The sequence below is a fragment of the Otolemur garnettii genome, unplaced genomic scaffold (assembly GCF_000181295.1).
Source record: "Otolemur garnettii isolate 467f Iridium unplaced genomic scaffold, OtoGar3 scaffold00117, whole genome shotgun sequence".
NCBI classification, from domain to species: domain Eukaryota; kingdom Metazoa; phylum Chordata; class Mammalia; order Primates; family Galagidae; genus Otolemur; species Otolemur garnettii.
Window position 1 is genome coordinate 3,256,480 of NW_003852512.1, and position 8,902 is coordinate 3,265,381.

The 8,902-nt window shown below is 41.7% G+C and overlaps 1 pseudogene across 1 annotated transcript; it reads right to left on the bottom strand.

Annotated features, from left to right (window-relative positions):
• Window positions 1-1,405: 1,405 nt before the first annotated feature.
• Window positions 1,406-2,820, bottom strand: LOC100940642 (annotated as a pseudogene). Its single transcript, XR_001161591.2, has one exon. The product of XR_001161591.2 is annotated as an elongation factor 1-alpha 1 pseudogene (transcript).
• Window positions 2,821-8,902: the final 6,082 nt, after the last annotated feature.

Sequence of the window (8,902 nt, forward strand, 5' to 3'; positions counted from 1 at the left end):
GAGAATATAGTGGTAAAAACTCATTTACTGTAAAAAAAGAGAAAATTAAATACTTACAAATGAATTTAAAAAGAAATGTGCAAAACCTATACAACAAAAGTTTAAAACACTCTTGGAAGACCTTACATTAAATTTGAACAATGGAAAGCCCCCTTCTATTCTTGAATTGGATAGGACATAATATCATAAACATGGGAGTTTTCTCTGAGTTAATTTTAATTTTTGTTTTATTATTATTATTATTATTTTTTATTATATGACTTTTCCATTCCAGGTGATTTTACTTTTCTTTTATTAAATCATAAAGGGGTAGATCATGTATACATTAATGCATTTATGGGGTACAATGTGCTTATTCATATACAATTTGAAATGCTTACATTGTACTGGTTAATATATCCCTCATTTCATTTACTTAATTATTGTGTTAAGACATTTATACTTGGCTCGGCGCCTGGGGCTCAAGTGGCTAAGGCACCAGCCACATACACCCAAGGTGGCGGGTTCGAATCCAGTCCGGGCCCACCAAACAACAATGATGGCTGCAACCAAAAAATAGCCAGGCGTTGTGGTGGGCGCCTATGGTCCCAGCTACTTGGGAGGCAGAGGCAGGAGACTCGCTTGAGCCCAGGAGTTGGAGGTTGCTGTGAGCTGTGATGCCAGGGCACTCTACCCAGGGGGACAGCTTGAAGCTCTGTCTCAAAAAAAAAAAGACATTTATACTCTATAATTAATAGATCCGACATGTACCCTTGCAATATGCACCATAGGTGTGATCCCCCATTCACCAATCCTCCATTTAGCCTTCCCCCTCCCCTTCCTTCTCCTCCTCCTTCATCCTGGGCCATAGTTGTGATCTATTCTTCATTATGAAAGTGTGAGTGATTGTAAATTGGTTTTGTAATAGTACTGAGTACATTGGATACTTTTTCTTCCATTTTGAGATACTTTACTAAGTAGAATATGTTCCAGATCCATCCATGTAAACGTAAAGTCTCCATCTTTTTTAAGGCTGCATAATATTCCATGGTATACATATACCACAAGATGGCAAAGTCTCCATCCTTTTAAAGGCTGCATAATATTCCACAGTATACATATACTACAATTTTTTTTTCTCATTAAACTTTGTTTTAATGGGCCTCAAAATTCTGTGACAGATTTTTGGTCATGTTGTTTCCATTAAAAAGCACTGATTTTAAAAACTAATAACTTAAAACTGCCACACAAAAAGAAACAAATGGTCCATAAAACATTTTCCTTTCCTTCTGAAGGTTTGATGATGCATTGTTATCATTAACCAGTCTTTTACTATTAAATTTAAATGGCCAATTGAAACAAACAGTTCTGAGACCGTTCTTCCACCACTGATTAAGACTGGGGTGACAGGTATTAGAGATAATATTCATTTAGCCTTCTGAGCTTTCTAGACAGACTTTGTGACCTTGCAAGCTCCAGCAGCCTTCTTGTCCACTGCTTTGATGACACCAACAGCAACTGTCTGTGTCATGTTATGAACAGTGAAACAACCCAGAGGAGGATAATCTGAGAAGCTCTCAACACACGTGGGTTTGCCAGGAACCATATTGACAATGGCAGCATCACGAGATTTCAGGAATTTAGGGCCATCTTCCAGCTTTTTACCAGAGTGGTGGTCAATCTTTTCTTTCAGCTCAGCAAACTTGCAGGCAATGTGAGCTGTGTGACAATCCAGTACAGGAGCATAGCCAGTACTAATTTGGCCTGGATGGTTCAGGATAATCACCTGAGCAGTGAAGCCAGCTGCTTCCATCGGTGGGTTATTTTTGCTATCACCAGCAACATTGCCACAATGAACATCTTTGACAGACACATTCTTGACAGTGAAGCCAACGTTGTCTCCTGGAAGAGCTTCGCTCAAAGCTTCATGGTGCATTTCCACAGACTTTACTTCAGTTGTAACATTAACTGGAGCAAAGGTGACCACCATGCCAGGTTTGAGAACACCAGTCTCCACTCGGCCCACAGGGACAGTACCAATACCACCAATATTGTAGACATCCTGCAGAGGCAGACGCAAGGGCTCGTCAGTTGGACGAGTTGGTGGCAGAATGCAATCCAGAGCTTCAAGCACTGTGGTTCCACTGGCATTGCCATCCTTCCGGGTGACTTTCCATCCCTTGAACCAAGGCATGTTTGCACTTGGCTCCAACATGTTGTCACCATTTCAACCAGAAATTGGCACAAATGCTACTGTGTCACGGTCGTAGCCGATATTCTTAATGTAAGTGCTGACTTCTTTAATGATTTCCTCGTATCTCTTCTGGCTATAGGGAGTCTCAGTGGAATCCATCTTGTTAACACCAACAATTAGTTGCTTCACACCCAGTGTGTAATCTTGAAGGGCATGCTCACGGGTCTGCCCATTCTTTGAGATACCAGCTTCAAATTCACCAACACCAGCAGCAACAATCAGGACAGCACAGTCAGCCTGAGATGTGCCTGTAATCATGTTTTTGATAAAGTCTCTGTGTCCTGGGGCATCAATGATAGTCACATAGTATTTGCTGGTCTCAAATTTCCACAGGGAGATATCAATGGTGATACCACGCTCACGCTCAGCCTTCAGTTTATCCAGGACCCAGGCATACTTGAAGGAGCCCTTTCTCATCTCAGCAGCCTCCTTCTCAGATTTTCCAATGGTTCTCTTGTCAATGCCACCACATTTGTAGATCAGATGTCCAGTAGTGGTGGACTTGCCTGAACCTACGTGTGCAATGACAATGATGTTGATATAAGTCTTTTCCTTCTCCATTTTGGATTGTATGGGCAGCTTTCACAACACCTGTGTTCTGGTAGCAAACCCGTTGCGAAAAAGCTATATCACAATTTTTTAATTCATTTATGGGTTGATGAGCACTTGGGCTTCCTCCATGACTTGGTTATTACGAATTGAGCTGCAGTGAGCAATCTGGTGCAAATATATTTGTTATAAAGTGATTTTTGCACTTTTGGATATACTCCTAGTAGAGGAATTGCAGGATTGAATGGCATGTCTACTTTTGAATCCCTGAGTATTCTCCATATTTCCTTCCAAAAGGGATGTATTAGATTGCATTCCCACCAGTAGTTCAGAAATGTTCCCTTTTCTCCACATCCATGCCAGCATCTATGGTTTTGGGATTTTGTGATGTGGGCTAATCTTACTGAAGTTAAATGATATCTCAAAGTGGTTTTGATTTGCATTTCTCTGATGATTAAAGATGATGAGAATTTTTTCATGTGTCTATAGGCCATGCACCTATCTTCTTCAGAGAAGCTTCTGTTCAAGTCCATTGCCCACAAGGAAATGGGATTACTTGTTCTTTTCTTATTAATAAGTTTGAGTTCTCAGTGGATTCTGGTTATCCAACCTTTGTCAAAAGCATAACCTGCAAATATCCTCTCCCATTATTAGGGCTGTCTACTTGCTTTACTTACTGTGTTCCTGGCTGTGCAGAAGCTTTTTAGTTTGATCAGATCCCAGTAATGTATTTTTGGTGTTGCTTCAATTACCTTAGAGGGTCCTCCTCATAAAGTATTCTCCCAGGTCAATATCTTCAAGTGTTTCCCCTGCACGCTCTCCAAGAATCTTTGTACTTTCATGTCTTAAGTTTAAATCTTTTAACCAGTGAGAGTCAATTTTTGTTAATGGTGAAAGGTGTGGGTCCAGTTTCAGTCATCTACAAGCCACCAGCCAGTTGTCCCAGCACCATTTGTTAAATAGGGAATGTTTCCCCCAATTTATATTTTTGATAGGCTTATCAAAGATCAAAGGATGATAAGTATCTGTGTTCATCTCTTGGTTCTCAGCTCTGTTCCATACATCTACCTCTCTATTTTTGTGTCAGTACCATGCTGTTTTGATCACTATAGATTTATAGTATAGTCTGAAGTCTGGTAGTGTGATTCCTTCTGATTTTTTTTTTTTTATTTCTGAGTAATGTCTTGGGTATTCGAGGTTTTTTCTGGTTCCATATAAAATAAAGTATTATTTTTTTGAGGTCTTTAAAGTATGACAGTGGTGCTTTAATAGGGATTGCATTAAAATTGTATATTGCTTTGGGTAGTATGGACATTTTAACAGTGTTGATTCTTCCCAGCTGTGAGCATGGTATGTTTTTCCATTTGTTAACATCTTTAGCTATTTCTTTTATTAGAGTTTCATAGCTCTCTTTATAGAGATCTTTCATGTCCTTTGTTAGGTAAATTCCTAGATATTTCATCTTCTTTGGCATTACTGTAAAAGGAATAGAGTCCTTGACTTTTTTTTTCAGCTTAACTGTTATTGGTATATATAAAAGCTACTGATTTGTGAGTATTGATTTTGTATCCTGAGACGCTACTGTATTCCTTGATTACTTCTGAGAGTTTTTCAGTTGAGTCCCTGGTATGTTCCACGTGTAAAATCATATCATCTGTGAAGAGTGAAAGTTTGATCTCCTCTAACCCTATCTGTATACCCTTGATCACCTTCTCTTGCCTGATTGCAATGGCTAAGATTTCCATTACAATGTTAAAAAGCAGTGGAGACTATGGGCAACTGTGCTTGGTTCCTGGTCTGAGTGGAAATGTTTTCAATTTTACTCCATTCAATATGATATTGGCTGTGGGTTTGCTGTAGATGGCCTCTATTGGTTTAAGACGAGTCCCTTCTATACCTATTTTCTTAAGTGTTCTGATCATAAAAGGATGCTGGATATTGTCAAAAGATTTTTCTGCATCTGTTGAGAATATCATATGGTCTTTGTTTTTTATTTTGTTTATATGATGCATTATATTTATAGATTTACATATATTGAACCAACTTTGAGACCCTGGGATAAAACCCACTTGGTCATGGTATATAATTTATTTGATGTGTTGCTGGATTCTGTTTGCTATGATCTTATTGAATATTTTTGCATGTATATTCATAAAGGATATTAGTCTAAATTTTCTTTTCTTCTTGGGTCTTTTCCTGGTTGGGGATCAGGGTGATTTTTGCTTCATAGAATGTGTTGGAAAGTATTCCTTCTTTTTCTATGTTCTGGAAAAGATTAAATAATATAGGTACTAGCTCCTCTGTAAAGGTTTGGTAGAATTCTGATGTGAAACCATCTGGTTCTGGACTCTTCTTTTTGGGGAGATTTTGTATAGTTTATGCTACTTCAGTACTTGATATAGGTCTGTTTAGCATTTCCAATCCTTTATGGCTAAGTCTAGAAAGGTGTTGTGCTTCCATGTACTGGTCAATTTCTTTCAGATTTTCATATTTCTGAGAACAGAGTTTTTTGTAGTATTCATTAAGGATTCTTTGAATTTCTGAGGTGTCTGTTGTTATTTCACCTTTGTTATTTCTGATTGATGATATTAGGGATTTTAATTTTCTATATTTGGTTAAGTTGGCCAAAGGTTTATCAATGTTGTTGAATTTTTCTTTTTTCTTTTCTTTCTTTCTTTCTTTCTTTTTTTTTGCAGTTTTTGGCCAGGGCTGGGTTTGAACCTACCACCTCTGGCGTATGGGGCTGGCACCCTACTCCTTTGAGCCACAGGCACCACCCAATTTTGTTGAATTTTTTAAGAAACCAACTTTTTGATTCATTGATCTTTTGAATAATTCTTTGTTTTCCATTTCATTTAATTCTGCTCTAATTTTAGTTATCTCTTTTTTTCTTTTGGGTTTGGGGTTGGAATGTTCTTCCTTTTCCAGTTGCTTGAGATGTCCCATTAAGTTATTGACTTCTTCTCTTTCCATTCTCTTGAAGAAGCCTTGCTATGTTATAAATTTCCCTCTTAGGACTGCCTTTGCAATATCCCACAGCTTCTGATAATTCATATCTTCATTATTGTTTTGTTCCAAAAATTTGGCAAGTTCCTTCTTAATCTCATCTATGACCCAGCTATTATTCAGCATAAGGTTATTTAGTTTCCATGTCTTTGTATGAGTATGCAGATTCCTGTTATTGGTGAGTTCAACTTTTATTGCATGATGATCCAAGAAAATATAAGGAATAATTTCTATACTTTTAAATTTGCTGCAGTTAGACTTGTGACCTAAGATGTGATCAATTTTGGAGGATGTTCCATGGGCTGATGAGAAGAATGTATATTCGGTTTTGTTAGGATAAAATTTTCTGTAGGTGTCTGTTAAATTCAATTGTTGTATGGTGATGTTTAAGTCCAAAATTTCTTTGCTTTGTTTCTTATTGAAGTATCTATCCAACACTGCCAAAGGGGTATTAAAATCTCCAACTATTATGGTGCTGAAAGATATTAAATTGTTCATGTCTCTTAGGGTCTCCCTTATAAATTGAGGAGCATTCTGGTTGGGCACATAAATGTTAATAATTGAAATCTCATCATGTTGAGTGTTGCCCTTAACAAATATGAAGTGACCATTGTTATCTTTCCTTACTTTTGTTGGTTTAAAGCATATTGTTTCTGTGAATATAATTGCAACCCCTGCTTTTCTCTGATTTCTGTTTGCCATTCACCCTGAGTCTATATTTATCATTTAAGGTAAGACAATATTTTTTTTTTTGAGACAAAGCCTCAAGCTGTTCCCCTGGGTAGAGTGCTGTGACATCACAGCTCACAGCAACCTCCAACTCCGGGGTTCAAGCGAGTCTCCTGCCTCTGCCTCCCAAGTAGGTGAGACTACAGGAGCCCACCACAATGCCCGGCTATTTTTTGGTTGCAGCCATCATTGTTGTCTGGAGGGCCCAGGCTGGATTCGAACCCGCCACCTTAGGTGTATGTGGCTGGAGCCTTAGCCACTTGAACCACAGGCGCTGAGCCAAGATGAGATTCTTATATGCAGCAGATATCTGGCCTGAGTTTTATATTCAGTCAGGCAACCTTTGCCTCTTAAGAGGACAATTTAAGGCTCCGTGCCTGTAGCTCAAGTGGCTAAGGTGCCAGCCACATACACTTAAGGTGGCAGGCTCAAATCCATCTAAAACAACGATGACGGCTGCAACCAAAAAATAGCTGGGTGTTGTGGCAGGTGCCTGTGAGATAAAAAAGTTTGAAAAACAAGGCAGCAGGGGGGCGGAGCCAAGATGGCGGACTGCAGCCAGCTTTTTACAGAAGCTCCCATCCAGAAGGAGGCTGAAAGGACAGAAGCGTAGCAAATTAGCTGATGGTTTGGAGCAGAGACAAGAGAGAAGATTGAAGAGCACACTTCAACCTTCCTGAGGCGACCTGCGACCCCAAAAATACAACCAAAAGGTACAAAATCCACCACCAAGCGGACGGGAGTCCTCTCCCTCACAACAAGGGCTTGCAGTTTACTCCATGCAAACAAGCGAGCAGAGTTCAAACTTCCTCCCACTCTATTCCACGGGAGAGACCCCCTAAAAACTGGAGCTCCTACCCCTGCTCGCATGCCATGGCACCCTCCGGCCAGACATAAAACTATAAAACTGTATAAATCTGTATATATTCCCTACATGCAACATTGAACTCCAAGGAGTCTCCACCCACCCACTACGAGATCTGGAGGTTTATTACCTATGGAGTCCTGATTCTTGGGCATCTCCTTGAGAGAAGTGGAGGGGGAAAGGGCTGGTGCTGTTCTGTGCTGACTGTGGTGCGGGTGTGAGGAGAGGAGAGTCAGCTCGGGGACACCAGTGCAGAAATGGTGGCATCCTGAGCAGCACGCCATCCTGGACAGCAGCCACAGGCAGGGCACACTTAACTTTCTTGGGTGGAGCGCCAGCCCTCAGGGGGCTAATGCGGCTGAGACAAAGGCAGTGGGTGGGCAGAGGCTAGAATTGACACCTGAGTTTAAAGCCAAATGCAGCCTTTGATTTACAGAGAAATCTAGCTGGACAGAAGCCTAATTTAAACATGCAAGGCCCCCCTGCTGAACTCAGATTTCTGGCTGATTTTTCCAGGTAAACCCTGGGAGCAGTGGCCTACTGGAGTAAATAGGGCCACAGACCTGGAGGATTACAAGTGACTGGGTGCAAGGTGGGGAAGGAGGTATCAACCTTCCCAAACTAACCCATTTGCCAGGTGGGTCCCTTTGCCCTCGCGGAGCACTGGAGCAAGTTATATCTGAACTGCAAGCAGATCCCTCTTAACTAGCTGCCGGAGATATTTCAACTCTTCCACCTGAAACTGGTGCTGACTGGGACAACTGATTTGGACCCCTCAAACCTCGTAGACCACCCAAGGACTATTCAAAGGAACACCCCAGGTGTATGGTTGAGGGAAGGTTTGAACTATATAAAACTGTATATATTCCCCACCTGCAACATTGAACTCTGAGGAGTCTCCACCCACTCACTCCAAGGTTTGGAGAGAAATCTAATTGGACAGAAGCCTAATTTAAACACACAAGGCCCCCCTGCCAAACTCAGATTTCTGGTTGATTTTGCCAGGTAAACCCTGGGAGCAGTGGCCTACTGGAGTGAATAGGGTCTCGGACCTGGGGGACCACGAGTGACTGGGTGTAAGGTAGGGAAGGAGGTATTAACCTTCCCAGACTAACCCAGTTGCCGAGTGGGTCCCTTTGCCCTCACGGAGCTGGGCGGGCCCCAAAACTGCTTGCTAGAGTTGCATGCCTCATGGGCAGCAGGCTCCGGCTGTGGGCAGGCCCAGTACCACTCTCTAGGGCCGCAGGTGTGCTGCAGGCATCCCGCAGGCAGAAGCAGAGAAATCCTCCAATCCAGGTAGACCCAAAACAGCTTGCGAGAGACACACACACCCCACAGGGGCCAGGGGAAGTGTTCCCCGCTCCAGGCTCCCAAGCTGGGCAGGCCTAGAACTGCTTGCTAGAGCCATGCTCGCCCTGCAGGTGGTGGTGGAGGGATCTACCACTCTTGGAGGGCCCAGAACTATTTGCTAGAGCCACATACGTCCCTCGGACAGAGGTGGAGGAGTCCCCTGCTCTGGG